General features: G+C 38.4%; 1 long non-coding RNA gene across 1 annotated transcript in view; it reads right to left on the reverse strand.

Moving 5' to 3' along the window:
• Positions 1 to 4,406, reverse strand: part of LOC111812696 — a 7,599-nt gene extending 3,193 nt beyond the window's left edge. Inside the window, exons 1-2 of the long non-coding RNA XR_002818130.1 lie at positions 4,322 to 4,406; positions 4,081 to 4,232 (exon numbers count right to left, since the gene is read on the reverse strand). This is a non-coding gene — a long non-coding RNA (uncharacterized LOC111812696). The remainder of the gene's footprint in view (positions 1 to 4,080; positions 4,233 to 4,321) is intronic.
• Positions 4,407 to 6,364: the final 1,958 nt, after the last annotated feature.

Here is a 6,364-nt window from a genome sequence, read left to right on the forward strand (position 1 = left end):
GGGAGGGAAGGAGGGAGGGAGGGAAGGAGACAGGCTAGATAGTTCAGCAGAGTAAAGTGCCTGCTTAGGAAAATGCAGAGGCCAGATTTCCATCCCCAGCACCACAAGCCATGCCGGCCCCTCCCCCAGGGTGTGCTGAGAAGGTGACTGAGTCTGGGTGTGATGGCACAAGCTGGTCATCCCAGCGCTTGGGGGGCTGAAAGCAGGAGGATCACTGCTAGTCCGATCTGTGTAGTGAGGCCCTGTACTAAAATACCAAAAGAAAAAAAGAGAGAGAGAGAGAAGGAAGGAAGGAAAGAACAAAGAGAAAAAGAGGTATTTATGTATATACACAGAACAGCTTAAATAATTGTACTGCTATTCCTGCTGGCCTATTGAAAGAAGCAGTTAATGCTTATTTTTTCTCCTTTTTAATTTTTTATACAGTTTTAAGCCAATTGTATATGCTTACATCTGGTAATCTAAACAATTAATTTGACCAATATGCAATATAACAACCATTGTTGAATTCCTATTATCATGTTTAGTGAAATTCTGTATGATATCTATTTTTTCCTAATTTTTATTTTCCTTAAAAGATAAAAATTAAATATTAAGTAAATGAAAAAGTATCCAAGCATTATTTACATAATATAACATAAAAATGTAAACCTGCTGTCATGAACTTGAAACCCTTCTCAATTTAATTCTCACCACTGGCAGCTGATCTTATCATCAGAATCCATCCCCCATGCCAGGTGTCCCACCATCATCTCCACCACTAGGTGCCCACAGGCTTCTGTCTCTCAGCCCCTCTCCTTTATGACAGAGCTGTACCTGTGAACATGACCCCATCTTCATCAGCAGGTCTCCTATGTCATCACTATGCTCACATCAGAGCAATCCCTACAGCCACAGTGACATATAACACTGTATTATATATAACATTCACTGTATTAAATATCCCATCCACTCCGCGTCAAAGGTCAATTCCCTAACAATTTTTTTCCTTCCCTTAAACATAGTAAATGCATTTACCCTCACCGTGCTAACTGTAGTATAGACCAGTTTTGTTCTTTGGGTTTTTCTTTTATCTTCTATCACCCACACACACACACACATCAATATTGTATCATCAAGGTTCAGATCCTGCGTGTCAGAAAACACCATCCAGTTTGCACACCGCATAAAGGACATAAGCCTAAACCTTTCTTCCTCCAGTGTTCTTTGTACATGATCCTTCATAGTCCACACTATTTATTCTTGGTAGAAGTTATCATTATTCTTTGTAACAATAGTGGCATTACTTAACATGCACCAAGCAGTTGCAGCATGTGCTTTCTATGTATTATCTTGATTAATATTCATATTAGTCCAAATGAAGTTGAATCTGCTTTTATCTTTGTTATAAAGATTAGCAATCTATTGATCATAAAACCAGAATAACTTGATTAGGATCATACAGGTACTATAGACTATAGCTAGGATTTGAAGGACGACTTGTAAGTCTCTACAGTCCCAGTCTGAAACGAATGGATCTCTGGGATTGATCTTAGCTTTGCCGCCAAGCTAGCTGTCTGGGGCAAATGAGTTAGCCTCAATGAACCTCAACCTCCTTGTCTGAAAATCTGGATAACCCCTGCCTCCTTCCTTCTGTGGTGTTGTGATCATAAAGTGAAATAATGAATCCGAAAGGGCTTTGCAAATGCTAAAGTACTATGCAAATGCAAGCTAATTAATTAATGAACTCATTAACATGTTCTCCTGCTGGGCTTCAGTTAGGGCCAAATTATAAATAATCCTCATCTTGCTAGGAATTTAACCAAGAAATTTAGGAGAGAGGGAGAGATGAAGAAAGCTATGCATCTGAAGTTTAAAACTCTGTACATACCAGTGGGGGCAGTCTAGCTCAGAATCTTTTCTATTGCCAGTTACAGAGTAATTTTCTTCCAACTAAAAGGTAAAAAGATGGCAGATTTCAAATAATAAGAAATCTCACTAAAATATTCATTAATAGCTGTGATCAGCATGTCATCACTGTGCCCTAAATCCATTCAAGAGATGGAGTGGGGAAGGCATATAATTAATGACTATATCTTCATTACTTATTTATATTTAGCAAACATTTTTACTATATTCCAGAGGCTTCTCTAAAAATATAAGCCTGCTTAATCCTCACAAAAACTCTACAAGTAGTTACTGCTCCTATCCCCACTTTATAGATGGAGAAACCAAGGTGCATTCAGGTTATCTGTTTCCCAAGGCCACACAATGAGGAATTGTGGAACCAAGATTCATGCCTGGTCCAAATCCAATGTTGCTTCACTTCACATGGCTACAAAGGTCTAACAATTCATCCATAAAGGCAGCCTGGATAAGAATATTCCCTAAGGAGCCTGATGAATGAACAATACCAGTCCCTATGCACTTGCAAAGGGAAGTTTATGCTTGCAACCTGCTTGTCTTGACTGCTTTCTGCCCTCTCTTCCATAAGAACAGAAAGCTGTGCTCTCTCCCAAAATAGGAGTTTCTATGGTCCTGCAGCACTGTATGTGGCTGGGAGGGAAAGATCTGGAATAGGAAATCAACCATATTGTGAATTCTTGATAATATCTTCCAAAAGGTTTTAAAGGAATAAAGTTGCTAATTCAGATTTCTATCTTGCTGACATATGTGTCTCTTTCTCACCTAGTTCTGAACTTAGATAAGAAGAATGTTGCTTAAGAACCAGGTAAAGTTACCTGAAGAAACTGAAGCTGAGAAAGATCTCTGGCCCAAGGTCACTAGAATTTGGACATGGGGGAGCTGGAAGCCAAATATAGAACCAGGATGTTGCAGTGCTTCCCGCTAATTCTAGAAACTGATGGTTTAAAACAGGGATCAGCAAGATTAGCAAAGGTCAGACTCTTATTCTGCCACACAATGATAAAGTCCCATTTAATTTTGCTCAATTGGGTTGTAGTTAAAGGAAAGATTTTCCCATTCTACCCACCAGACTTTGAGAGGTTATTTGTTCTGAGTGTTTTATACAAGTGTAAGAAGAATTTCAATTTGTCTGATTGTGAAGTCAGTGCTTACTCCACCACACATATGTTTCTCTGTGTCTTATATGAAGAATGTTGTAATTAATACAGGCTTGACTGAAAAAAATTCATTCATAATCCCACCTTCCAAAGAAATCAACCAGTTTCTTTGTCCACACTCTCTTTCTACCCTGCGTGTAGGAAGTAATAGGGTTTATACCTATAGAGGGTCTCCTAAATTATCTGTCATATTCAAATTAAAATTTAAATGTCTGTATAGAATTATCATTCTAACATAATTTACTTAAATTTGTTTTGTGCACAAAACATATTTCAGATATTGCATCTTTACAAACAACATAGTGGCAAATATTTTCAAATAAGTACATTCTTGGGTTTCTTTGTGGTAATTTCCTAAGCATCAATCAAAGTAGTGAGTTCCCCAAGTTAGATTGCTTCAACTTCCACTAAGTAGCAATGGAACTGACACAAGCATTAAGCAGTTCTTCTAAGTGTCCTCCTTGCTTTCGCTTCTCATTGCAGAAGATGCAGAGAGAGAGAGAGAGAGAGAGCTAGGAATGCACATCAGACCATGATTAGACCGGTCAGACATGTTTAAATAAAAAAGAAGTTTAGAATATTTAACATGATCAAAGATTGAAGAGTACAGAGATTTACAGCCCTTCAGTAAATATTAAAGATACTTCACTCCTGGCTACGTGTCAAGCAGGAAAGAGAATCAGATGTGAAACTCAAGGGCCTTTCTCTTTGTGGCAGTGTAGTCTGACAGTTAAGGAGGAAACATCCATTGTCTATACTTGAGGGGTGGAGGAAGCATGGTTACCTAGCAAAGCTAAACATCAGTTAAATCTAAGAGCTCTCCTGAAGATGGAATTGCAAGAGATATGGAAAAGAACTTTGATAACCTGCTGCACTCCATGCACTACAAAGACAGGCAGTGGAGGCCTGTCTCGCAGTGGGAAGTGGCCTCCGGTGTCCAAGGACCTCAGACTGTGTTCAGATGCTCTGGCTCTGAAGCCAGTGCTCCTCCTACTTAGTCATCTCTGTCTGTACTCACCTGCAGGTTGGGCAGGGGACTATGGCAGACATTCGGAAGCTCATGACCAAATCAAACACGGCTTCTCCAACAAACACTTCCAGACGGGAGCTTCTCCTTTTCTCCAGGACATAGGCATGACCTGATTATTCCACACTACTTGTATTATTCATCTGCTGAGAGTACAGACTGGTTACAGTGAGCTCTCTTTTGTCCAGGGGATAGTTAACGTCAGCACACATCCACAAGTCCCGGAACTCACACTCTATTAAGGCTACTGCTCATTCTGATTGGCCAGTCATCAGATGGCAGTGGTGGTTAAATTCTTCTGAAAGCCACTCCTTATATTTGCCCAAGTTTTCCTGTGGAATACTGGATTCAAAATACCATCATAAAGTGAGGGGAAAAATAAGTTCATGAAAGTGAAAAATAATCTATGGCACAAGTCCTGCAAGTAGGATAATGTTTGTGTTTAACTCAGTGTAATCCAAACTTCCTCAGATAGAAAAAGTGCCACTCCCACCCTACCCATCCTTTCTTCAGTTTTAAGAAATATCTGCTACTATGCTTTGGTACTATGTTCTGGGAAACAGAATCCTAAAAAGAAAATTGATTTCTACCATTCACATGACACCTGCATGTGAAAGTTCCATCTTCCTATAGAAAAAGATGCTGAAGAAAATGTCCATGTTTGGCAAATAGATTGACTAAATTGAAATCCTGGTTTCTACATTGGACCTTGAGCAAATTATTTAAATTATGATTTTTGTGGCCTGTCATCTGTAAAAAGACAGGTTTAGCAATTTCTCAGTGCAGAATCACTGAGAAGATCTTAAAGGCAAAAGTGTAAGGTCTTTTATCCCAGTGACTGGCAAGCAGGAAACACTTAAGAAAAGTTAGTGGGTGTTATTCCATGATAAAAGGGTTCTGAGCCGAGGGAGGGGTCCTTGAGCTTTCCTGTTCTCAGGGACATCATATCCTGGTTAGACAAGACAGATAGGAAAGTAGAGTTAGAGCCACGGTAAAAGACAAGGGTGAACTTTGGCTGGAGGAAAATGATAAAGAGAAGGTTACTACAACTCTTGCTGCATAGGTCCTGCTTTACCTTGGTCTTAACCATCCAGCAGAAAAGTATGAAGACGAAATTATAAGAAATAAAGCCATGCTGTTAAGTTGAGCTGTGCGGGACTCAGGTAAATAATTTATGACATTGCCAATTAAACAGAAGACCCAATGCTATTATGGGCTACTGGACTCTTTTAGAATATTTTGCTGAGTTTACACACCTATAATATTCAATAACGGAACTTAGAAAAAATGGGGTATACAGATGAATGTCCATTTTGTATCTGTGTATTCAAAGTGGTTGGGATAGATATATAGTTACATTCTGTTAATGAATAGAATGATTTGTTCTAATGGAGTTTGTAAATAGGATCACAAGTCCGCATCTTGTACAGCAATTAACCACTAAGAAGAATATATGCAGTGTATTATTTGTTGAAAAATAAAAAATAAATAAATAAATAAAAAATAATAAACAAAAAAATAAAAATAAAAAAAAATAAAAAATAAAAGAATAAAAAAAAAGAAGATGTTTTGCAACATTAACACAATTACTTAATCCTGACATAAAGGTGCTTCTCCTTCTACCCCTTTAAAGTAATTATTTTCCACAAAAGAGTGGTTTCCAGGGACTGAGAGGAGTAGGACTGGGGACTTATTGTTAAATAAACAAATTCAATTTTGGAAAGTGAAAATTTTTTTCATAGATGGGGGATTTTTTGGTTTCACTAGGATACATGTGTTTATTCCTGCTAAACTGTACACTCAAAATCACCAAGCTGATAAAGTTTATCTTCTGTGTACTAAACAACAGTGTACAAATATTTAAGTACTACTTGTCTTCTTCTTAAGCGGGATAATAATCTTAGCTCCTCCACTCTTTACCAATTTGGCATCATTGATAGGACTGTACCTCTTGGAACATACCAGGCCCTTCTCAGCTTTGGTATTTCATTCTTCTTCCTCCTAGGGTTGCTCTCATCTTCCTGCTAGGCCTACAGATGGTATTCCAGTCACTCAGCCAAACACCTTTTTTCTTAGTCCTTCCCCTCTTTTTTCCCCAGTTCACTTAAAAGTAATTATAAGTCCAGACAGAACATGAATATCTCTCTCTGTCTGCTCCTCTGTCTCTCTCTATGTATCTGTCTCTCTTTGTCTCTGTCTCTGTCTTTCTTTTTCTCTCTTTGTCTCTCTCTGTCTCTCCCTTTCTCTTTCTCTCTCCATATCTCTCTGTCTCTCT

The sequence above is a fragment of the Octodon degus genome, unplaced genomic scaffold (genome assembly GCF_000260255.1).
Source record: "Octodon degus isolate 3935 unplaced genomic scaffold, OctDeg1.0 scaffold00137, whole genome shotgun sequence".
Taxonomy (NCBI): domain Eukaryota; kingdom Metazoa; phylum Chordata; class Mammalia; order Rodentia; family Octodontidae; genus Octodon; species Octodon degus.